Source organism: Sciurus vulgaris (genome assembly GCF_902686455.1).
Source record: "Sciurus vulgaris genome assembly, chromosome: 4".
Lineage (NCBI taxonomy): Eukaryota > Metazoa > Chordata > Mammalia > Rodentia > Sciuridae > Sciurus > Sciurus vulgaris.
Window position 1 is genome coordinate 22,983,016 of NC_136464.1, and position 26,676 is coordinate 23,009,691.

The 26,676-nt window shown below is 38.4% G+C and overlaps 1 long non-coding RNA gene across 1 annotated transcript in view; it reads left to right on the plus strand.

Annotated features, from left to right (window-relative positions):
* The first annotated feature begins 10,244 nt into the window (after nucleotides 1-10,244).
* The window catches only part of LOC306659411, a 118,522-nt gene continuing 102,090 nt past the window's right edge, over nucleotides 10,245-26,676 (plus strand). Inside the window, exon 1 of the long non-coding RNA XR_013763290.1 lies at nucleotides 10,245-10,320. This is a non-coding gene — a long non-coding RNA (uncharacterized lncRNA). The remainder of the gene's footprint in view (nucleotides 10,321-26,676) is intronic.

Below are 26,676 nucleotides of genomic sequence, written 5' to 3' on the forward strand. Positions count from 1 at the left end.
GCCAGATGTGGAACCACCCTAGATGCCTTGTTTACATCTACAGGCACACACCTGTAGGATCAGAAACTCAAAAGGCTGAGGCAGGAAGATCACAAATTTGAGGCCAGTTTCAGCAGATTAGGAAGACCTTCGGCCACTTAGCACGACCAGGCCTCAAAATTAAAAAAAAAAAAAAAAGAACTGAGCATGTGGTTCAGGGGTAAAGTGCCCCTGATACTACCCAATACACACAAACAAAATAAGATCACACATCCATTAGGTACACAAACATCCTCTCCTAAAAGGACAAATTTCATTCCACTTAATTTAGCTTCTGAAAGCAAAAATGCTATTTATACTACCTGTGGCCAGACAGTGAGCCCATAATATTCATGTACGAAATCCCAGAACAGCACATTTAAAGGCTGAACATGTTCTTTTGTGATTTTAATGAAGTTATCAAAAATAGAAGGCATTTTGAATGCATTCCCAGCAAATTCAATAAAACGAAAACAAGGAAACATTTATGATACAGTGATATTCGCATGATTACTTCTGAATGGGTGTAATCAACAGAAGCCCAGTCAAAGCTGTGTTAATGCTGGGAAGAAAAAAATGTGCGTTGTCTTCTGTATTCTGTCATTTCCCGGCGTTTGTCATGGACCTGAGGCTTGAAGCAGGCCCACACCCTCGGAATCACTCAGTGAGGATCAGTACAGCCAGATGTGCACTCTATGCCTTAGAGTGCTGATGGATTCTGGACCCAATTTACTCAATCTCTTTGTTGCAAAAATATATAACTTGGTCTTTGCAAATTCTTCATACACTGTTCTGAGAATGACAGTTCTTTTGTCAGGCCAAGACCCCAAACTGACTTCAGTTGTACTGTAACTGAATATAGGAAGGATTGATTGGTTTCAGAGTTGCATCTTTGAATCCAAGAATCAAGAGAGGGAAAGGCGTGGAAGAGTCAGAGGAAAAGTTGAAGTGAAAATGGAGGAGAGGAAGGTGAAGAAAAGGACAGAAAACAGGAAGGGAGAAGCTATTAAAAGAAAGAGGAACGATGTCTTCCCCATTGCAGAAACGATGGGATGACTCTAGGCAAATGTTGAGTAAGATTTATCCTGGAAGCCTCTACTGTGGTTTAGATAAGAAGTGTCCCCACCCACCTCCAAAGCTCGTATGTGCTTGGTTCTCAGTGATGTCCAGTTTGGGGTTTTGGGGAAGGGACTGGATCTTGAGGATTCTGACCTCATCAGTGGATTCATCAGTTGACAGCCAATGGACTACTTAGATGGTGGTGGAAACGAGGTAGTCGGGGTGCGGTTAGAAGAAGTAGGTCACCAAGGCTGTGTTCCTGGTCCTCCCTTGCTCTCTCTCAGCTTCCTAGGTACCATGAGCTGAGCAGCTTTCCTCCACAGGCCCTTCTACAATGATGTTCTGCTTTACCTCAGCCCCAAAGCAATGAAGCCAGGTGTCGAAAACTGAAACCTCTGAAACCAAGAGCCAAAATCAGTCTTTCTTCTTCTAAGTTAGTCTTGCCAGGTGTTTGGATCACAGCAATGAAAGCTGACTTACACACCCCCTTGGTTCTGTATCCTTCCCACCTTCTACTGTCAACTCCTCCCCCAAGGCTTCTACCTCCCTAAAATTCCCACTGTGATGTCCCCATGGGTGCCTACCTTCCACCCCAGTTCTTCATGTCTCAGAATCTATCTTTCTTTCCTGCCCATTCTTGGTACCTCTGGTCTTACATATTTGTTGTAAAAAGAAATGTAAACTAATTCACAAAAAAATCACAGTTACTGATAGAATGAGAACATTCCCAAAGGCACTTCCATTTTCTGAAAAACATTTTATATAATCTAGAGTATATTTAATTAATATAATTCCAAATGCTTTGAAGATAAGTGAACAAATTCAGGAAATAAGAAAGGAAGATACTGTAAGGTTTGGTGGTCTCTTAAAGAGACGGACCTTTTTGGAGACTATTCACAGGCTAACTTCTGTTGCCTTTCACTATTTCACTCATGAAGTGTCTAAAATTTTTAAGGTATTCTGAGAATTCTATGCTCTTAATTTTTCTTTCCTATTTTTTTTTTTTCTGTCTGTCTGATGGATTATTACTGCCATTGAAGGCAAGACAGTCATCTTTGTATTCTTTTACACTACCTTATATCTTGCCATCTCTACCTGGAAGTAAGTGCTCAATATTCAAAAATCTTTAAATGTATAATGGATTTTCTCTATTTACTTCTTAAGGACCAAGGCATTTAAATTTTTTTATTATTATTTTTCAAAGAAAAGACAACAGCTTGTTTTTCTCCAAAAAGTAGGATGCTGTGATATATTATTCTTTAAATATAATTGGAGAAAGAGGAGCTTTCAATGAAAGTTTCTACAAACACAGGGATCTGCTTTTATAACACATCTTCCCTGGATGGAGTATTGAGACAACTTGAAATCCATTCCCCAATTGAAAACAACTTTGTCTCCTCTTCAAAAATAAGAGAAGTTTGTGAACAGGTCTCTTGAATAATCAAGGACATTAGAATTCCAGTGAGGTCCCCGTTATTATACTGGCATTTGACATAGAAGAGGCTGGGAGGGGAAAGGAGATTTCTAGTCATTGAGAAGCTCTACGTCCTGAACTAATCTAGAAGGATTCAGCAAAGAGAGAGATAAAAAGACCACAACTCTGAAACCCAGAGGAAATCTTAGCATTCAGCATGTGGTGTGGTAAGCAACAAATTTAGCACGAGGAGGATTAACATAATGTAATGACCCCAGAATTAAGGAACCAGGAAACCCAAAAGAAACTAGTAAACTGAGGCAGAGATATCATGGTAGAATATGACAGTTATGATGGACAGCAGACACTAGCAGTGGAAACTTGGGGTTAAGGGGATAATTCTATAGATTGGGCCTATAGTGCTGATCCCCCACCTGCTTTCTTTTAAAAAGCAATTTACCTGAGACCACTTTAGACCCCTGTGGCTTAAGTCAATAGAATATGATTCATTCCTCAGCAAACAACCTGTTATCTACAGGAGAAATGCTGGCCAAAAGGCAGCTCCCTGCTGATAAAAAGAATACTAGTTACCCTGAACTGTGCACTCTAGTGACCTTTACCAGGCCAGATTCCAGGACTCAGGGATTCATGATAATCAGAAGCAGAATTTGCTTCTAATCATAAAATCTGGAAGAATAAGTTCCAATTAGTACAGGTCAACATGGGCCAAGGTGACCAGAGCTGCCTTTAATCTTTAGCTTGTCATTATAGAAGTAAAATCTTCCCTTCTTGGTGTAAGACCATAAGCAGAGGGACTTGAAAGTCGGATGCAATTCTGCTATCAGTCAAAAGCCAAGAGGCAGACCTGAGCAGGACTCTCTGGAAACTTCTCTGGGAGCCTCCATAAAACAGGAGGGGAGAAAGGGTGCCCTGTCCCTCTCCTCTCTGAGAGGACACACTCTCTCCTTTTTTTCCTTGAGAGTGTTCCCTTTTTTCCTTTTCCTGTCCCATCTAATAAAATCATGACTGCTACTAGGTGTGACTCCCTTGAAATACTCCATGCAAGTTTGCAAGAACCTTTGATCACAGACCCCACAGTTGCTTTGGCTCCACGGACAGATCTCACTCTATAACAAAGCAGACACCATACTCTCTTGGAATAAAGCCCCATCTTTGATAGAAGTGAGGAGCCTCGCAAATGCTTGGCTATGTCACAGATACATCTCTGGAGTGGCAGAATATCTTCTTTTCTTATATAACTCAGACAACTTAGAGAAAATAGGACTTTTTAAAAAGACAGATTCAATTCCATTTGCAAATGAATCCATAACAATGCCAACTTGTCAGAATTTTAAAACCTTTGGGGGAAGATGGAAGACATTTGCTTCACAATTACGGGAATTTGGGTGACATCACTGGGTGCTAATTGCCTCTTCATAGTTGAAGAAGGGGCTTGTTAAAATTGATTTAGCTGGATTTAACACAGTCCAAGAGCAGGTAAATGGGAATGATGTGCTCTATAAAGGAGGTGCTATTAAGAGAAGCAGATTGCTGTTCATGAGGGGACTCTATAAAACAGACATAAAGAAGTGATGATCAATTACAATCCTGAAACAATTGAGTCATGTCTTAGGAGACAAATGGGAATTTATAATGTATTCTTGAGATCTTAATGAGGAATTTATAGGAATTCAAGTCAAATATGATTATTATTCTTTATTTTAAAAACAACTGACTTTCTGTTGTTTCTTTGAGTACTCTTACCAAGTTTCCTTTTCGCTGACCAGTTGCCTTAATAAGGACATCCACAGTGTTGGTCAAAGTGCTAAGGATGAGATTGTTTTCAATGAAGATGCTTTACTGTGATTCATTCTGTTTCAAAGAAGGGAATGTGTTAAGAGTTCTTTATTTTGTTCCTAGAGTGAAGTGCATGCAGGTGTTCTTTGAGGTTAGTTGGCATTCACTTGTATTTGAAATGATACTGGGAAATTTGTAATAATCCTTGTGCCAGGTTTGGCAGCAAAGACTAGGAAATGAAGTCAAGAGAACAGCTCATTATATTGTGCATGTGTCCCTACTTCATGTTCCTTCTTTTTTTGCTGTTGGATGAGGCATTTGGGATAATGCATTATATCCTGAATATGTACCCAGGTCATACATAGACTGAATGCCAACACCAAACTTCTAGTGGCTTATTCTGTGATGCAGTAGAGAGATAGTCAAATATCCCTGAAGGTTCCATAGGCAGAGTAAGACACAGAGTGCAGCCATATGAGCCCCTGATGACCTTTGCTCTTTTTAGATTATGAGCAGTAGTCTCTTTTCTTACAGTCACCCAGGATGAACTTGTATTCTCTCCAGTTTCCACGGTTGTGAGTGCGAATTTTGCAGGTTTCTCTTTCTACTTTCTTTCTTCTTCCCTTTCTCCTCTCGTTTCTTTTTGCATCATTTATCAGATATCTACAGATTGGATCGGCTGGGTATTGTGGTAGTACACTCTCTCTTATCCTTTTGTTGCAAGCAATAGAAACTGAGTGTTGAACTTCACTCAGGCCATGGAATCATAAAAACGGAGGTTTTAAGAAATTCTCCACCACATTTATGTTCTGGGAAACAACTTGCTGTAGAGAGCCACCCTTCCCCATATGACTTAGATACAATTCACAGATCTCCCTTATTTACCCATTACTCCCACAGATACAGACCCCAGAAATCACACCTGGTTTTTTTCCTCAAACATGATTAGTTGATCCCACTGGTCAACCTGAACAAAACTCTTGTTAACCAAATTTTGTGTAAGTTTCTCTCCTTTCCCTAGGCCCACCAATTGATCCATCCTCAGCCTGAGGTAGCAAAGGACTTCTCCTAATAGCCCTTGGTGAATAGGTTGACCTCAGGGCAAAACATTTTCTGATCTACAATGCATTAAGCAAGCTTTTTACTGCATTTCCCCACATCTTGGTCTTTCTGACTTTGTTTACTCCTCTGAATAAACAGCTTTTTTGCCTAACCTTAGAGCCCACTTGCAGATCTCATGGTCAGAGCTGTCTCCTTATGGATATAGACCCCCCTTTGCTTGCATTAGCCCTTTCTCTCCCTTCTTTGCCCATTGAATTAATCCTTTTGGATAAAGTTTTTCCTTGCTAAGCCTGGATTTATATTTCATTTGACATAAACAATGTTATAGTCAAAAGAAAATATGGAGCAGACAAGGGACATAACATAGTTAAAAGACCAAATGCATCTAGAAAGGGAACAAGCCTAGATAGAGATAAAGAAGCATAATGGAAAGTCCATTTAGATCTTCACAGTTGGTACTGATCAGCTGTATACATTTGCTTCACTGTATTATTGCTCTTAAAGACAAATTTCAGGGTCAGAGAGTCATCCTGGCCTGATCTGAGTCACCAAAAGGCATACAAGGCACTCAAGAAATTGCACCAACACATACGATTGGGGAGGGACAATTCCTCAAACAAAAGCTGTGATCCTGTTCTACAAAGAACAGGGGAATATTTGGGGCACATAAATTTACGACAGGTATAATACTTACCTAGAAAGTTTTGCACATGTCAATTTTCTACAAATACCAAACATCTATGAGAGAATTGCAGATTTGAGTATTCATACAAGTGAGGTTCTTTGCTTAGGATTCTCATAGGTAATCTGAAAAGCAGCCAGTTGGTGTCACTTTGATATATGCATCTTCATTCTTTGTCAAAAAGAAATAACACATTAGCAATCATGTTTATATAATGTAATTCTCTCTATATGGTTATGTAACATATAACTGAGAAGAATGGCCTGATACAGTAGCAGGGGCAGTAATTACCATGCAGGTTACTCTGTAATGTGCTTGTATTTGCATAAAACAGATATGAAATCCTACAATGATTCCCTGAAAATTTTTAATTTTATAAGTGACTGTGCAGAATTAGTTCTTTTTGGCAACATACTATCATTTTTTAAAAAACTGTATTGCTCAGTAAATTGGATAAGTTGTTTTTTTGTGTTTTTGTTTGTTTGTTTGTTTTTGTTTTGTTTTGGTTTGGTTTGGTTTTTGATACTGGGGATAGAAGACAAGGGTGCTTTACCACTGAACTACATCCCGAGCATACTCAGCCTTTTTTAATATTTATTTTGTGATAGGATCTCACTAAGTTGCTGAGGTTCTCACTAAGTTGCAAAGACAAGCCCTGAAATTGGAATTCTCCCACATTAGCCTTCTGAATCTCTGGGATTATAGGTATATACCACAATGCCTGGCTTTATGGGTGCTTTCCTTTCAACAAGAAGCATGATATACTTTTAATGTTTGATAACTAATTTAGAGTTTGGTTGGCAGAACTAAACCCAATTCTTTTAATAAAACACCAAGACTGTTAGAAAATTGCTTGACGTGATCACGTGTTATGCATGAGAAAGCATAAACTGGTGAATGGAGCCAGTTTAGATAAAACAAAACAAAATAAAATAACAAAACAAAATAAAGCATACCACCATCAACAAATTTCCATGCCAAGACCTATGGGACTAGGAAGAACTAGGCCAGGGTCAGAAACTGGTCACTTTGCTTATGGGGTTTCTAGAAAGTGGAAGATATTCCTAACATTCATAATGGAGACTCAATACACTCTTGAAAAGTGATTGAGAGCAGATCCTGCGTATCTGCAAAACACAGTCTCACTGTAATTTGTTCTGAAGTATAAAACCCAGAATTTTGACTTCTTGGTTCAAATACTGTCTTCAACATTTGCTAATTTTATAATCTCAGACATATGGCCTAAAATCTCTATTTGAGATTATTCACTTGCAAAATGTGTATAAGAGTAGCTACTTCATAGTTTGTTTCTGAAAGGATTATATATATAGCGTCATAGAATACTTGAAAATGATCACTTAGTAAATTCCCACTAATGGTTAGTTATTTTAATGGCTATTAATAATACCATTATCCTATAAGTACTCACAGATAACAATTACAAAATCTTTGATTTGGTAAAGTCAGGTAGGTTCTCTAAACCCTCATTGCCTGTTATATAAAATAAAAATACTATCCATCAATTTCTGGATATTTATTCTAAATTTATAGGACTTTTTCAAAAGGTTGTGTCATGCAATCTGAGAAGGCAGAGAAGGCAGGTAAAATGATCTTACATTTTTGGGGAAATATCAGAGGTCAGAGAGGTTGACTTGCCCAAATCACTCTATCTTCATGACTGAAAGGCAATGTTTGTGGTATAAAGTCCTGAATACTTTCTACCATGATTTCTAGAATCTCTCTAAACAAAAGATGCTTACAGAGTTTCAATCTTGTTGAAGTCATGAAGCTGGCAGACAGGCAGGCATTCATTAAAGGTCTCTTTCTCTCTCTCTCTCTCTCTCTCTCTCTCTCTCTCTCTCTCTCTCTGTTTCCATAGTAGCGGGACTATATAATAATGTTATTGTGTTACCATCTACTTAAGTCGGTTTGAGCACAAGACCTTGATGCACGGTGGAGAGCATTGGACCCATGTGAGTCTACTACTTTGGTTTATGGAGAGCCACTTGTTTTTGTATATATGCCAAGGTGATTATTTTGTCCATGGCTCTGGCCTCAACTGATCTTGTGATAAAGCCAGAGTCATTGATGAAGCCCCAGTCATTTTTAACTGCTGTGGGATAAAGCCAGCAGGAGATCCTTAAGAAACCTGTTCAACCTAATTTCTAAAATCATGGTTCTTCTTAATAACATGAAGTACAATGCCAAAGCCTTTTGCAATGGTTTATTAACCTGTCAGAGGCATATCTATGAATAATAATGAAGTCAAAGAGACAGTATTAGCTTGCTGCTAAAAGAGTGTATTGGAGAGCTTTCCTTGCCCTCAATTTTATCTTATAGAATGTAATTGAATGCAGCCAAAGCACCCCTCCTAACCCCGTCTTCTTGCTGCCTTGTATTCCCTTAACAAGTTGGTTTCAGTGTCCAGTAACCAACCCGACAGGAGCATTAGATTAGTGTGAATAACTTGGTGCAAGTGAGGAAGGATTCCTTTAATTCTGTCAATGGCACAGGAGTGCACTCTACCAGTAGGCATTTCAAGAACGTTGTCAGTTACCTTGACAGAACAAGCCCATATTGACAGGAAATGTCACACATCAACTTCTCAAGGCTCTGTGAGAGCTTTTATGGATCATTATTCACCTTTAAATAAAGTACAGCTAGTGCTGGCACTCAGCATTGTAATGAGATGAGCACCATTGATATTTTCTATATAGTAAGACAGGCAACACTTTCTGAAAATTTCCAGAGAAGACCCATCATTTTTTAATGGGAAATCACAGTCATTCAGTATGTGTTGAGAATTTCCTTTATTCAGCCCTTAACTAAACACCCTGAAGGAGCCCTAGAAAAAGTAGATAAAAAAGAATGACTTCATGACTTCTTCAGGGAGGTAAAGCAAATGTGATAGGAATAAATTTGAAAAACCATAAATGAATAAAGCACTATATTGAGTATCTGAAGAAAGTGCACATAGGTGGGTGATAAAGGAAATGAGTGTTTGAGATGATAAGAAAATGATCAGTTGATCTGGAGGAACCAAATGTGGTCGAGGGGAGAGAGTAATTCAATTCCATCCTTAACCACCCAAAATAGAGATGGAAATGTGCAAAACTCTTGTTTATATTGGACAGCAGGAGGATAAGGACTTGTTGCCAGGGACACCTAGGTAAATCAAATTAAGGCTTCAAATTTTTCACTTTCTTGTTAAAGAATTACACATCTGCACTTCTGTCATGACCTATGGTGATAGACCCTCTCTTCACTTTGATCTTAACCCTGTGACTTTCTTTGGCAATGACTTGCTAATGGACTGGATAGGAGCAGAAACTCAGAAAGTGCATGTGTGGTTTCATTCACTCTCCTGTTTCTTCTGATCTGTCCTGTAGAGCAGGTTTCCTACATACCTCACCTTCTTCCCAGACCCAAGGAGGAACACTTTTGGAGTAGTCTGAGCCCAACCCTTAGACTACATCCAAAGCTCAGCTGAATTCACCACCTATGGCTGCCTGCCTAGAACCTTCCAGCCAGATAAGCTAAAATGTGCTTAACCCGCAGATCAGAAGCAGGAGAATAAATGCTTACTGTTATAAGCTACAAACGTATTGGAGTTTCAGGCCGTATAGCAAACGCTTCCTGATAAAGAAAGTAAGGGTGTTTTCTATACATTTTAATCTGGAGGAAAGACAATAGTTTGTGCTTGAAGAACTATACTACTCAGCAAATAGGATAAGTATTTTAAGAGAAGTATAAAGTATTCTGGAGAGCAAGGGACACAGATCAGAAGTATGAGTTTCATAAAGACACCATGAATCAGGTGGCAATGGTAGTGCCTTGAAGGGAAAGGTAGGGTTTAAGTAGATTATGGAGAGGTGGAGAGAAGATGGAGAGGTGGAGAGAAGATGGAGAGGTATCCCCATTTTAGAAAGTGGAGCACACTAGAAATGTAATGAAGAGCAAATTATCACAAATTTTGTGTTTTAAACAATACCCATTTATCATTTCACAGTTGTGTATGTCAGAAGGCCAGGTACACTATCAATTAATCAAATACCTTGGTTAGAGTCATAAAAAGCCCACAGGAAGGCATTGGCAAGGCTGTGCTCTTCTGGAGGGGCTGAGCATGTGTATACTTCCAGGCTTACTCAGGTTATCGGTCAGATTGAGTTCCTGGCAGTTGTATTATGGGTACGTCTTCCCTTGCTGGCTGTCAGCTGAAGCTGATTTTTGTTCCTGATGGTCGCTTACATTCTTCTCAGGACTTTGATTTGACCTTCCTCCAGTAAGCGTGAGCTGGTGCATTGAATCTGTCTTAAGATTTGAAATTTTCCTTCTTTTTCCACCATCTTTCTCTCATGACCTCCTTTGACTTCACTTTCTCCTTTTAAGAGTTCATTTGATTACACTGTACCCACTAGATAATCCAAGATAATCTTCCTATTTTAAAGCCATCTGATTAGTAATTTTAATTCCATCTGCAAAGTCTTTCATGGCAGTACCTAGATTAGTGTTTGATTGAATAATAAGGGTACAAGAATCTCTGGGGTGGAGTGAGGTCTTTATCACTTTGCCAACCACAGGTGTACATAAGGAAATTGTTCCTATTTGAATAAAATAAGCCTGGACAGATAAATTGGAGTTTGAAATTGGAAAGCTTTATATACCAGGATATAGGTGACAGGAAACTACCTTTTGTAGGGAGTAGTCATGATGTCAGAATTACATCTTAGGATAAGTGATTGCTTATCAGCTTATCAGCAGCCCATGATTTTTGGTAGAAATTTTAGAAACTACAAATTCGTTTTATGGCAATAGTCTGTGATCTTTCAATATGATTTAAACTTTCTTTTTCCAAGTAAATACAGTTAGGAGAGGACAGAAATGAAAGTCCATGGAATTCAAGTCCAAAAGACGTTGGCCTCTGAGTAACTAGAATGGAAATTAAGGGAGGAGAGAGGGGTGAGGGATAGTTGTTATTTTAAGCATCAGTGATTAGGAGAAGGTAGTTCTGTGAACTGAAATAGAAAATAAAATGCATGAGCAGAAGGTTAAAGTTCATCTGGAAGGTTTCTAAGAGGAGTTGTCCATCAGGCAGTTGGGAATAGGATGATCTGGGCTGGTGATACAGATTTGGCAGCTATCTGAAAAAAGATGAAAATCGAAGTTTGGAGGCAGAAAAGACCAATAAGGGAAATTTGGACTGATATATGGAGGGAGAAAGAGAGATTAAAAAATAAACTTTTAATAATATCCGTATCTTGCAAATAAAAGCAAGAATATTGCCTAGTGAAGGAAATGAAGAAAGAGTAACAAAAATCATAGAAGGGGCATGAGGAAATTTCAGTGTCACCAAAATGAAGAGGAATTTTTAGACAGAAGTGATCAACAATGATTTATTTACGCTGCTAAAAAATTAATTTATTCATGTCCTCAACATTAGAAGGATGATCAGAAACCAATTTCTTTGAATAGATTTAAAAAAACTCATGTGCTTTATGATCTGCATATTGTAGAAACCCTAAAATCCTTTATTTTCAACTGTGTTCTTTATCTGTTAAAAAAAAAAAAAAAAAAAAAAACAACAACAACAACAAAAAAACTAAAGCCTAAATGTCATCCACTAACAAGAGGTCCTTATGCACAATTGTCTCTTGGCTTCGAAAATATCTAGATAATCCAGGAAATTCTGAGGAGGTGGAAATTAGTTTCCTTTTCCTTGGAGTTTTAGGAAGCTCCCTCCCCCTCATAGAGGTTTCCTGAAAAGCATTTTTCAGCCGCCAGAGAGAGATAGTGATCCTTTCCCTGGAAATAACGCTTCAAAATGCAGCAGTGTATGCACAGTGTGTCACAGGCTCATGTTTGTCAAATATTTCTGTTGTGTAAAAAAGTCGATTCTTAATCTGCTTACTCCTGACTACTGAGAAAGCACACAACTCCCTCCCAAGTTGTAAAAAACTCCAAAGAACCACTTATTCTACCCTGAACGAAATATGCATTTTGATTTATTGACTCCAGAACAAAAATTAAAGTAAGGGAACTGTGGCTACTGAACACTAAGGATGCACTTATCCAGCTTTTATTTTATTTGTGCCTAATTTGTTTTTTTCCTACAGTGCTGTGGATTGAACCCAGGGCCTTACGCATGCAATGCAAGCATTCTACCAACTGAGCTATATCTCCAGCCCCTATTTGTGCCTAATTTTAATATACATCATATGCATGTGTATGTGTGTGTATATGTTTATATATGTACATGCATATATGGAGGTATATGCATATATTATGTAATACCTACTATATATTAACTATATATTTGTATTTATTTTGATGAAAATAACTGGCATTAATCTCTCTTCACACCCCAAAAGATTCTGCAAGTTGACATAACCCTGATTTATGTGTGTAAATTTTGTGTTGGGACCTTAATTTCCTACATTTGAATCTTTCATGTTCCTTCTTTTATTTTTTGATCAGAAGAGTTAGAGACCTTAACAGTTGAATAAGTGTTTTCTTCCATCAGCACTGAAGAGCATCAGCCAATACAGGAGGATTTCTTATTCTTCTCACATGGGTGGGGTTTGAAAGGGCACACCAGATAGGACTGATTGGCTGAGTCTTCCTAGAGCTCAGCACTCATAGCTTCAGATGGGAATATGCTTATTCAAACCTTGAAGCCCCTTGTCCCACACTGTCCCCACAGGAGAGATAGAACTCCTGTTATAGTTTGGATGTGAGGCATCTCCCAAAAGCTCACATATGAGAGGGTGCAAGAAGGTTTAGAGGAGAAATGATTGGGTACGAAAACCTTAATACAATCAGTGAATTATTCCCACAATGGAATTGATTAAGAGGAAACTGAAGGCAGCTAGGGTGTGGCTGGAGGAGATGGGTCATTGGGGGCATGGCTTTGGCCAATATATTTTGTGTCTGGCAACTGGAATCTGCCACATCATCATGAGTTGCTTCTCTACCACATTCTTCCACCATAATGTTCAGCCTCACCTCTAGTCTGGAGGAATATAGCCAGCTGTCTGTGGACTGAGACCTCTGAATCCATTAGCCCCCAAATAAACTTTTCCTTGTCCTCCTCTATGGTAGTTGCTCTGGTCAGGTTTTTTTTTTTTTTTTTTTTTTTTTTTTTTTTTTTTTTTTGGTACTGGGGATAGAACTCAGAGGCACTCAACCACTGAGCTACATCCCCAGCCCTATTTTGTATTTTATTTAGAGACAGGTTCTCACTGAATTGCTTACCACCTCACTTTTGCTGAGGCTGGCTTTGATCTCATGATCCTCCTGCCTCAACCTCCCAAGTCACTGGAATTACAGGCATGTACCACCGTGTCTGACCTGCTCAGATCTTTTAGTCACAGCAGTGAAAAATTTGACTAAAACAGCTCCTATGAAACCTCCCCTGTCCATCTTTGAGAATCACCAGTCTGAGTATGTGCAAACCCACTGTTCAGTTGCAGACGCCATGGAATGTCCTCTGATCTTCCTCCCCTATGTCCTCACAAATGATGTCTGTTCTCCCCAGGAACTTGCCAGAGTGTGATAGTAATGCCACTCTTTCCACAATCTGCTGAGAATGTTAGCATATCTATCTAGAGAACTGTCTCTTTGTGGTCCTGAGATGCTGACTCTTCAGGTGCCAGAGGCTGCAAGAATGCATGCAGCAAGGGAAGAGTTCTGTTCTCTGTGGGCAATTTCCCCTGGGCTGGTACATCTCATGACAAGACCTGCTTGTAAATGAAGCTTTCAGCTGTCACTTGCAGTGCTTCATAGGGCTCAGAGATTCAGGTGTCTAGATGTAGCAAACTATCCACTGTTCAGTCATACCTCTCCCAAGTAGCCTAAATGTCCTCCCCTTTTTTCTTCAGCCCAGTCAAAGCTTGCTATGCAAAAGGATGATTTTCAGCCCATTAACCTCTTTTCCTATGGTTTAATCTCATTTTTTGATAATAAGATACTTATGATAGCAAAATGCAATTATAAAATGTGAACTTAACATCTATATCTACATAAAATGAGGGAAAATATTATTTGATAACATTTAAAAAAAGAAGTTTGCATTATAAAATATGAAAAAATGAAAGGCAGATGAAATACCAGAAAAATCAAATTTGCAGACATTTTAGGGACCTATATACACTAATACATTAATATAGAGCTCTTGCATAAATAACTCAAATACAACATGTTAAATTTAAATATGATTTCAAAGGAAAAATATAATCATTTGATAAGCTTATGAATATATATACAGCCTGCCACTAATTCAAATGGTCCAAATTCAAATGTCATAGTGTTTGTTTCCAATTAAGCATATAAAATTATATTAAGCCATATATATTATGAGCAAGGCTACAGAGAAAGGGCACTATATATAATATTAGATTGGCTCTTGTATAAGTTTTCAAGGGCTGTTGTAACAAATTGCCACAAAATTTGTGGCTTGAAAGAAGAGAAATTTATTCTCTCACACTTGGAGGACAGAATTCTTCTATCAATATTGACAGTGTCTCCTCCTCTCTAGAGACTCTGAGGAGACTCTGCTCTTTGCTTTCCCAGCTTCTGGTGGCTTTCAGTATCCTGTAACCTGTGATTGAATTATTCCAATTTCTGTCTTTCTCATCTTATTGCCTGGTCCCCTGCTGGGTTGTCTCCTCTTTATGCCTCTTACAAGACACTTATCTTTGGATTAGGGCCCAGAATAATCTTGTTTTCTCAAAATCTTTAACTGAATTTCATATTTAAAGGCCCCCTACTCATAAAGTAGCATTCATAGGTTTCAAAGATTCAGATTTGGACTTAAAATTTTGAGGGCTACTGTTCAACCTACTATGGATGGTTCCTTACATGATAGTTCAAGTGCGAGATTTTTCAAATTCATGATGGTAGTAAAACCTTATGATTTCAATAGAAACTATACTTTGAATTTCCAATTTTGATCTTTTCTTTTTCATGACTTTTTGCCTTTTTTAATTTGTTCTAATTTGTTGTACATGACAATAGAATGTATTATATACTTTATAGATCAGACATAAATGGAATATAATTTCTCATTTTCCTGATTATTCATATTGTAGGATCACATCAGTCATGCAGTCATGTATATATACGAGGTAATAATGTCTGTTTCACTCTACTATCATTCCAACTCCCATAACCCTTCCCTGCCCTTCACTCCCCTCTACCTAATATAAACTAACTCTATTCTTCCATATCCCCAACCCCCTTATTGTAAATTAGCATCAGCATATCAGAGAAAACACTCAGCCTTTAACTTTTTGGGTTTGGCTTATTTCATTTAGCATGATATTCTCTAACTCTATCCATTTACCAACAAATGCCATAATTTCATTCTTCTTTAAAACTGAGTAATATTCCATCATATACCTACCACAGTTTCTTTATCCATTCATCTGTCGAATGGAATCTAAGTTGGTTCCATATTCTTTGGGCTGGTGATATGTGGTGTGACACTCTCTTGTAATGCTGGGCAGTGGCAGCAAGCCACAGCTCCCAGTATACTGATACTCTGTGGTATACTGTGTTGCTAACCTTTGATGGTTTGTAGACTAGCTAAATTAACGTGTTTCCAACTTATGATAGGTTTATCATGATGTAACCCTACTAAACACTGGGGAACACCTGCATGCGTATTATGTTTTGACATATCCATATGTTGTAATATGCAACCAGCAAAATCACATTTAAGTGACATTAGAAAATGACCCCCTAAAATGTTAAATAACTATAGGAAGGTATACTTGTATATGCCACACAAGTCCCAATTTTACATAAAGAGATAAAGAAAAACAATGAAAATAAACATCCCATATACTACCCATTCTAAAAAGTAGATGAATTTATTTCATGACATACTATCTGAATGGTGGGATTTAAATGTCCTTTCATTTTATCTTATTTTAGCATATTTCTCCTACAACAATAGCACATATTTATTCATAACACAAAATTTGTTTTATTACATATCAGTTGAAAAATAAAGCCAATTAATTTTTAAAATATTAACCATAATGAGATAAATTAAACAGATAAGAACAAAAGATATTTCACCAAAATTACCAACTATAAATGAATAAGTAAAAACATGAGTTTTCCACATATTTGTACTGTTAGAAAATATAATGGAGAGACCCATAACATTTTATAAAATGTTAATAATCAACTGACATGTTGTATCTAGATGGAGAAAAATTAAAAAAAAATTCTGAAGGACAAGAAAATGATGAAAAAAAGGAAACAGAGGCTGCAGTATTTGATGGTGAGATGCCATAGTAAGTGTCAGATCCCTCAAATTGCATAATGATTTAACAAAAAGCAGGGTTCACAGAAACGTGAGAACTCCTCCAGGGAGGCTGGCATTATGCACATCCCTGAAATCCCAGCAGCTCAGGAGGCTGAGCTAGGAGGATCCCAAGTTACTCCAGTACCAAAAAGCAAACCACCAAACATCTCCAGGGAAAGAGCTGAGCAGACTCCAACATCTTAAGGAGGTTAAGGGAAAACCTGATCTGACGAATGTCCTAGAATGGCAAAATCCTAAGTCCTGGTTTCATGGAACCAACTTCTGCCTTTGAGTCAATTATTTATTTTAGCCTAGTTTACTCATCTGTCAAGTGAGAATAACAATCATCTACCTCCAGGCTTCTTATTGATATGCATAATAGACAAAAAAGGACTTGGTAAAAATTTTTTTAAAAATCTGGGAGTTAGGCCTGAGGATATAGCTCAGTTGGTAGAGTGCTTGCTTCACATACACAAGGCTCTGGGTTTAATCCCCAGCACCACAAAAAAAAAAAAAATTCTAGGAGTTATTGCTCTTTCTGCTTGTAGTGCATGTGTTTAAATGACGATTGTCTCTGGAGTCTAAGAGGAAGTCAACTATAGAGACTTTCCTGAGGGTATATTCTCTTATTTCCTATATCCTCACTAGTCTAAATTATTTCTGTCATTATTGTAAATGCATGTTTTGATTCATTTGGTTAGTAGGTAAAAATGTCATTGGTCATTTAGTTAGAAGGTAATGACAATTTAGAGGCAAATGAGACATTGAGGTTACTTAATGTAGCTTTCTTCATGCAGAGGTTAGAAAACCAGCCTGCAAGGGTAAAGGAATTTTTCCAAGTTTCCCCCATTGATGCCGCTAAGGATGGAAATAGTAAACAGTAATGTATAAGTAAATGGTTGCATTATGGCTTGGACCTCTTGTGTGAACAACAATATTAGACCCCTACTACCTTACAGTGTGTGCAGTCACTGTATATCCACAGCATTAAGTAATATCTCATGGGGTAAATGTTGGTGCTCTCTTTTTTCTAAACAAAAGTGGCTCCTACAGTAGCTAAGTAATATGATTACAACAGTTATGAGACCCAATGCTGAAGAAGTTTAGCTGAAAATTCAATTGTAGGGAGATTTAGGAATAGGTTTTTAAGTTTAGGAACTGAACCTAGAACCTCAGAATCTGCCCTGTCCTTAAAGCCAATTAGGGAAACATGAAAGATCTGGTTTAGCAAATAGGAGGAAAATCAATAACACTTAGGATATTAATGAAATTTGAAACTAAAAAAAAGATGAGCTGTCATAAGCCAGTCTGAGATTTACCATGAGAATGATAAATAGCAGAAATTGAGGATTGTTGTTGTCTAGGTCACACTATGTCCCTTAGCATCTGTATTAGACCCATTTGAGTAAATGAATTAAGCATGAACTCCAGAGGGTTTTGTCCATTTTGAATCAGTTCTTGCTTATAGCCCACTCAGATCACCTAGATAATAATAAAAACAAAATGTTGTATTTCTCATACTCCCAACTCCCAAAGGATTTGGACCTCTCACAATTGCTCAATTAACTCCCACAACCTTTTAAGATGTTCTATTTCTGATAAGTCAGAAGACAAATTGAAAGGAGCTGAAGGCTGTGCAAGTGTTTCTTTGTGTCACAGATTATTAAGTTATTGCCCATCTCTCTTTTCTACAGAAGGAAAATTACAGTAGAGGTGTATTTTTACAATGCTTTATTTTTTCAAAACCTTATGGCAGATGCCGAAAAGCTAGGAACATCACTATCTTTGCAACAGGTAGGTATGAAGTTGGTAGATACCGCCACAAGATGGTAGTCGGATTTGTACTTTGTTTTAATTTTCCATTTTCCTAAAAATATTGCACTGTCAAAGAACTAATAAACCCTCATACTGCAAAGGCACTTTAAATAGTTCAATAACATTATAAAAAACATATTTTCCCCTTGTCCTTTAGTATTGTATTAAAAGCTATGTTGAAAATTTATTAAAAATTTAGGAGCAGAGGACATGAAAATGTTAGGCAGACACAAAATAAAGAGTGAGGCTCTTTTCTCAATCTGATGCCACTAACATTTGCAAATATCATATTTTCATTTTATTAGATCTCTTGATCCCTAATGGTCAATAATTTAGGAACAGTGCTCACTGTGAGGGAGATGTGCCCTCTCCCTTAGATCATGAGGGAAACTACTGCCTGTTGCCTCTTCCTTAGATCAATTCTGGGCACTTGGCCACTTGGTTATCTAGATTTCATTCATAGTAGCATTAAGAGAATATTGACTGTAATCCTGCCAGGTCTATAATTAATACTTTCTCTCACCCTTCTTAGCCTGCCTTGATCTTCTGCTAATTAAAACAGAAGCATTTATGTTGTGAGATTTAAAAAGTCAGTATCTCTATTTGTTGCTGCTGGAGTTTTGTTGTTGGTTCATTTATTTTCTTTGTTTCACTAGAGTTTGCAATAAAACCTGAACTTTACACTGCTCAGTGAAAACACAATGCCCAACTTCACTTCCCCAAATGCAATAGGCATGCGGATATGGCTGACTACATCCCCGGTAGATTCTAAAAAAATGATATTCATATTTCGGTGATCCACTCTCCTAAGAATGGTTATATGTCTCATTAACACAAGCCCAGAATCACAGCCCCTTCTCCCTGTGACTGATTTGGGAACATAAGTATGATATAATTCTGGCTAAAGGCAGGTACAAGAAAATCTGGGGAGACTTCCAGGGAAGTATACCCTAGTTACAATAAGAGACATACGAAAGAAGTTGTCCCTCTTCTTCTATTGGAAATTTTTACTTCTGAAAATTATATCTAAGATCATAGAAACCATTTTATGATCACTAGGGCAGAATCGGCAATCTGAAAAAGATAAAAAGGAAAGAAAGATGTTACTGGCATATGATGCTTACTTTTGTGTGTCAGTTTGACAGAACTAACATGTCACTAGGTAGCTGGTAAAACACTATTTCAAAGTATGGCTGGAAGGGTGTTTCTGGAAGGAATTAGTACTTGAAATCTGTATACTAGTAGAGACTCCCAACCAATGTGATCAATGAAAAAAATAAAAAAGACAGAGGAAGGGTCAATTTGCACCCTCTCTGCCTGAGCTGCAACCTCCAGTTTCTCCTAGCTTTGAACAATGGAACTCCTGGTTCTCCTGCCTGTGGACTAGACTGGGGCTCCTGTCACTGGCTTTCCTGGGCCTCCAATTTGCAGAAGGCAGACCATGGGATTTCTCAGTCTCCACAGTCACATGAGCCAGCCTCTCATAATAATTTTTTCTGTGCTTCTATAAACGTCGCTTATTGTTTCCGTTTCTCTGGAGAACCTTTACTAATACCATGTGACCTTGATGGTTTTAAGATGATGAATAAACCTCTTTAGAGATGGCTTACCTTTAGAGTTATGTTTCTTAGTCATAAGGACAATTATGAGCTGAATTTTTGTTACTCAGTCAGAATGTATCAGCCGATCATCTACTTTCCTAGTCTCTTCAAAATCACAATAAGGTATACTTAGGGAGTTGCTAAGATAAAAAGTAAATATGAATGTCTAAGTCATGGGGCTCATTTCAGTAGTGGTCCAGAGAATATTTTGTATTTTCGGAGAACTAAAAGCAAAGAAAAACAGTTCTGTCACTTTTTGATGACATACTTAGCCTCTCAGGCACAATGCGTAAATGAGGAAGTGTACAAAACAATTCTCTGAAGACTAAAGTATGAGAGGAACATTAACTGCTATTATTTAAACCATATGTCAGGAATTGAACCAAACACTGAATACGGCCTCTGCCTCAAAGCAGGTTTCATACATACAGATATCAGCAAAGCGGTCAAAGTTGAATGAGTGTGCAAAACTGAAAACAGTAAGTAATGAGCTTCCTAAACGTCATGATTTTTTTTCTTTCTTTCTTTCTTTTTTGGATTGAACCCAGGGTGTGTTAGGCAAGCACTGTACCATGGAGCTACATCCTCAACCCATTTTATTATATTTTGAGACAGGATCTATTTAAGTTGCTTATTGCTGGTCTCAAATGTGTCATCTGCTTGTTGCAGCCTGCTGAGTAGCTAGAATTACAGGTACATCAACCATGCCTGACTCGTGGAACTGTTTCCAGACCCAGATACCAGGGATCTTAGCATGGGTTTCCCATATGCTTTATTATAAAAAGATGTAGTTTGGCACATCCATGCACCTATTATTAATCCTTCTGAGATTGCTTTCACCTGAACAAGTAGTGCAAATTAGAAATTGTCACAAAATGATGTGCAATCTTGATGCAAGCTGAACAAGATGATTTGAGATAATTGCTGGTTAAATTTATTTATAAAAGAACTAGACTCTTGATAAACTTACAGGATTTCACAGAGGGGTCAACAGGTATCCTTAGACACACATCAATAGAGAATACATATGGAAAACGCCAGATTCTGTCAGATTTGTGTTAGAAACTCCAGAACTGCATCCACATATTATCCATCTAGAGCAAAGAAGGGAAAAACAACATGTTATATTTTGGCATCAGGTGCAAGCCACAAGCACTAAGAGACTGTCCTTGTATGAGGAATGGAGAAAACTTTATAATTCCTTCAATTTTATTTTTAAAGTTGCTGAGCTTTATATTGAGGTACAGAACTCAGATGAACCCCCTTTAAAACTTGGGTTGATTCCTTGGCAAAGGAGTGGAATAAAGAAATTGAATTCATCTTCTGTGTGTGTGTCCAAGTGTGTGTCAGCCTACCACACTTCAGGAAGAAGTGGAGCTCTCTTTACCTAGGGAAATTTAGGTCTTTGCCTTTGCTTTGTTCACATTCAGTGAATGTGAATACTTCATTGGACAATGAAGCAGGTTTAATGGTCATATGGATGAAGATGGTTTTGATGGGGGTCTCAGAAGAAGCAACTGAAAATGAAGACAAAATTCAGAGATGGGGAGTAGGCTCCATGACATCATGAACAACTCAGGCAGGTCCTTTCTGTTCTTTGGTTCTGCATTCCTCAGCAAGTGAGCTTTGTACTTGAGGCTACTCCCAAAACAACATGGTTTCTACTGAACATGCTTTAATAACTTTTGAACAAGTTGTACTTTTATGTTTCTTTCAGTTTTAAAATTCTGATCTACTCCACCAAAATGCACGGTAGAGAGCAAGCCCTTCGTCTTTCATCTGGAATCTCCCCCCAGATGTCTTTTGAAATAAACTGTAGCGCTGCAGCTTTTAATTCTAAAATAAAGAAAGATACATTTAGTGAAAATGGGAGGCTAAGCGTGAATTTAATAGTGCCTTAATGAGCGAAGAATTCACAAAGACTATAATGGATAAGTAAATTAAATTCATTCAAATAACGATGAAGTAAAATAAATATTAAAGGTGAACTAAGATTGTAATTTGATCTATATCAGCAAGCTTTGGATTTCATTTACTCACTAACAGGATGGCCAGATAAAAACCCCAAAGTAACCCAAAACAAGCAATCTTTTAATTCCATAGTTACAGTCCTCATACCAGATCTTTGAAAGAGATAGTTATAATTTAATGAATCCATTCCTCATTAAGGTCTAAAATGGAGAGGTTTTTAGCATTCTTTGGATCACACGGTGATGGTAACAAATATTTCTTTTTTTATCTATTGTATTTTAGAATTGCTTGGCTGCTATTAGTATTTGTAGAGGTTCTAGGAAATTTTAATTCAAGGACACAGACTCAGAGAACCTAGAAATAAACCATCCATGTGTTAACCCTGGTAAATTTTTAAACAACAGTTTCATTTTCGGTGTTTACGAATAGGAACAGGTTACATTCAGTGCCTCATGGTTCCAGTTAGCCTAGAAATGCCTTAAGAACAGCTGCTCCAACAGGATTTTGGCTCATAGAGCTTCTGTCAAAACTCAGAACTGTAGATGTCACTCTGACAACAGGAGGCAAGGAGGAACTTCAAGAGTGAAAATGAGTTCAAAGCTCAAAACAGCTCACAGTGACTTTGGAGGAAGACCGTTTTTTTCCTCCCCAGTCCTCGGTAGAGCCTCTTTAGGATCTTTTGTGAATAGGATGGACACAGTTTGCAACTTCTGTCAAAAACTGATTTCATCATCAGCAAGCCTGACTTTGCATCATGCTTTTACTTCAAAAGAGGTGGGGAGAGGGAGGCGCCCACCGAGGTAGCCAGAGGCAGTATACGTGGTGGTTACCAGTTCAGGCTTCAGCATCAGGCTGAGTTCCAATTCTGCTACTGGGAGTACGACATTGGGCAGGTTGCTCCATCCTTTGAGCCTGGGAGCAAAAGAAGACAGGCGAAGATGTCCAACTTCTGGGGTTTCTCTTAGGGTTAAGAAAGTTAGTACAAAGGACAGTGCCTGGTACACGGCACACGCTCAGCATCAGAAAGTGGCTGCATTGATTGAGTTCTCTGCTGTGAAATCCCTTGGCTCCACCCGGCTAACTCACGTTTTTATCTCTTTGATTTTCGTCGTTCATAGGTCACATTCTTTAGAACCACTCGCATCATCAAGGCGTGCTTCTTAACAATCTTGATGACATTTCAGACTTAAGTGGGAAGAAGCCCACAGATACCCTGTGGAGAGCTCTTCAGCATTCCATATCAGGACAGAGTAGGCTGCCTGGAGTGGGCGAGAAGAGCTGCTTGCTGCACCAGAGTTTGACAGAAGTTCCTGAAGCAGCTGTGAAGCCTGTGGGTACCAAGCCAATGCGTTCTTTGACAGACCTGAATCTTACATCAGGGTTCTGTTCATTTCAGAGGACATTTCTAGTTCCTAAAAGATAACTCATTTTATTTTGGATGTAGAGCCAGAGGCATGGTGATAGTTTCTAATTCTCTTAAATTCTCTGGATGTGAAATTCCTTAGGTGATATCCATGACCCAGAATAAGTACTAGATGATTTGTGAACATGTTAAAACTAGCAAACCCCGGGAGACAGGGATGCCCTCTGGAAGCTGAGATTCTTTGCAGCACTTTTTTCATTCCATCACTCTGTCTTTCACCCATGGAATTAATTTGATTTTCCTTTGAAGATAGAGAACGTGGAGGGCATTTAAGAGATGGGAACAGGCAGTTTGACCAAGACAAGGTCCAGTTTCCTTTTTTGACATGGTACTCTCTGAAGGAATACTCTTACGCATTCTCTGGTTCTTTGGTATTGAGACTGAGGATGGTTTATTATTTTATTTAAATTCTTAACTACAATCACCTTCGAGAAAGATACTTTTATATAACTGTTTAGAAATGGGAGGTATAAGCTGGCATTCATATTCTGAATTTTCACTCATGTATCATGGAGTTTGTGTTGACAATGGCTTGCTTTATTTTACGAAGACTTACAGAAGTGAACTTACATGAGTTTCTCAGTCACAGTCCTGTGACATGTGATTAAGAAATGAGACTCAGATTTTCCAGGAGGGCCGTGTGTTGAATTAGATGTGAGAGAATGACTTCACCAGGGTGCAATCAAAGAGAAGTGAAGATGTCTAACAGGAAGACAGCCATGTAGATAGACTGAGAAATGAACCTGCTCTTGTTTTAAATTATAACATTATGTATTGAAAAGGAGTGGGAAAAAGAAAACAGTCATCAGTTTTGTTACTTTATTATTTTATTGATTCTATTGTAAGACCTGCCGCAATTCTCAGGTTTGAGTGTTCTTAAGAATCATTCTGGATGTCTATTAAAATGACAGATTTCTTTGTCCACCTAGGACTACTACACAAGGAATCTAAATTTTATGCACAGTGAAGTTTGAAATTAGCTGGCATAAAGTATCCCCTCATTTATCCCTGTTGTCAAATTTGCTTGTGCTAAACTAGAGTCAAGTCACTTCCCATTTTGTTGATCAGACTCCTTTTTTTTTTTTTTTTTTCTGGTAGTGCTGGTTTGAACCAAAGACAGGTGCTCTACCACTGAGTTATACCTCCAGCCTCATGAATTCATTCTCATATCTTCAGAGATGATAGGGCCAATAGGAACTTAAGTTCAGTACAGTTTTTAGAGCTTTTATTGAGTGCTGACTTCTCGCCAGGAACAGAACACCTAACTCAGGTCTACACATGGACCCTTCCCTCCAGTTGCATGTGATTGAATACTATTTGCACACTAGTTAATATGCCTGAGATTGGTGCTTAGCTCAGGCCCTGGGGAAGGGTACCAGGCCTAGCTTTAGTGCTGTGAGAAGCCTCAGAAAGTGCATTCAGGATGCAATAATGTAACAGTACAGCCCTTCTGGAAGTTGACCTTAGCAGTCACTTTTACTTTCACTTTTCCTTCCTGATCCTTTGATAGCTCCTCCCCTTTACCTGGCATCCTAAACTTTAAGGAGAGACCACACCAAATAATCTAAGTTCTGAGGAGAAGCTAGACCAGGCTATTGCCTTAATAGCATTGACTCAGTAGGCTGAGGCAGGAGGATTGCAAGTTCAAGGTCAGTTTTTGCAATTTATCTCGATCCTGTCTCACAAAAAAAGGGTTGCGGATGTAACTCATGGGTAGAGTGTCTCTGGGTTCAATCCTTACTACAGCAAAATAAATCAATAAATTCTGAGGACAAACCTCACCTGAAACCTTTCTTTGGAGTCACAAAACTCAGATGACCTTTGGAACATCCTTCTTTAGTAACAAGTCCCAAAAGGTCCTTGTTCGTTCTGATAAGACACAAATCTTCAAGGATGAAGATCCTGCCTAGGCTACATCCTCCCTGCCTCTACTTACACATTAAAACCCTTGGTGTCCCAAGACCTAGGAGATAGAGCTCTGTCTTCTTCAGGGCTTCCTTGAATAATTCTGGCTCTTTGCTAAAACACTTGTCTTCTGAACACCAATATTTGAGCCACTGCAGACTGGACACTTGATTCTGCTAACAATAAAACCAGAGGTGACTCTGAAATGATGAAGAGGCTCCATGAACACGGGACTGTGGATTCAGATGCTCTGGGTATAAATCCAAGTCCGACCATGTGCCAGCTGTGTGACCTTGGTTTTGCTGCCTTACCTCTCAGATTCAGTAATTAGTCATTTATTTATTTTGAGGTATGGGTGATCTTAACCATAGTAAGAACTACATGTGGTAATTCACTGCTGTGGGTTGAACTGTTTCCTCAAAAAAGTATGTTGCAGTCCTGACCAGCTTGGAATATGACACTTGAGACAATGGCCTTATTTAGAAATAGGGTCATTTCAGAGGTAATCAAATATCAAATCAAATAAATCCAATATGGCTGATTTCTTTATAAAAAGAGGAAATTTGAATGGAGAGATAGGTGCACAGGGAGAATATGTGAATCTGAAAACAGATTAGGGTGTTTGTTAGTTTTAGTCAATGGGATAAAAAATATCTGACGAGCAAGTTGAAGGAGGAAAAGTTTATTTTGGCTCACGGTTTCAGAGGTTCAATCCAGGGTCAGCTAAACTCATTGCTCTGGACCAAGGTAAGGCAGAGCATCATGATAGAAGGGCATGATGGAGAAGCACTACTGTACTTTTGGCAGCCACGAAGCAGAGAGTAGGAGAAGGGAGAAGGAGCTGTAGGAAAAGAGGAACCCTTCCAGGAAGGGCACATCCCCGGTGGCCCACCTCCACCAGCCATGCTCCACCTGCCTACAGTTACCACCCAGTCTGTCCATTCAAACTAGGGTGGACTGATTAGGGTACAGCTTTTGCCGTCCAGTGATTTTACCTCTGAACATTCCTGTTTGCACTAACATGGGGCATAAGAAGTGGAGTCTTGACAGCTCAATTTCTAGTGAGGTGACTAAGTTCAGCCATTCTTCTCATCTTAATCCTTCACAAACATCCTTTCTTTATAGGTTTGTTCAAGGGGACAGTGTGAGCCAATCTATGTCCAACTGACTTGCAGCATACAAGTGCTGGGAAACCTGTTTTGTTTTCTTCTTCTTTACCTAGACCAATAAAAGCCTATGTTTAATTAATGATTTCTGGAAAAGAAGCTAAACTAGAGCTCATCAGTAACTGAGCTGGTGACTCAAAGTTCAATCACTGGAAAGGAGCTGAGGAACTTGTGGTCCATCACCAACTTGTTCTCACAGCACAATCCAACCTCAGGCCATGTGAAAGCAAATTAAAAATCTAGGACCAATACTTAGCTTCCCTTAAATGTTCTTTTCTGTGTGTAGTTATGTATACTATACACGTGTCTATGAAGACTGTGACATTTATTTCACTGTGGTGGGAAAATATCTGCCCATCTTAGGAAGACATCATAATCCAAGAACACAAGGGGTCTATGGGGTGTTAATAATTCTAGATGAAGAAAAATAGCTTATTCCTCCACTTTTTTT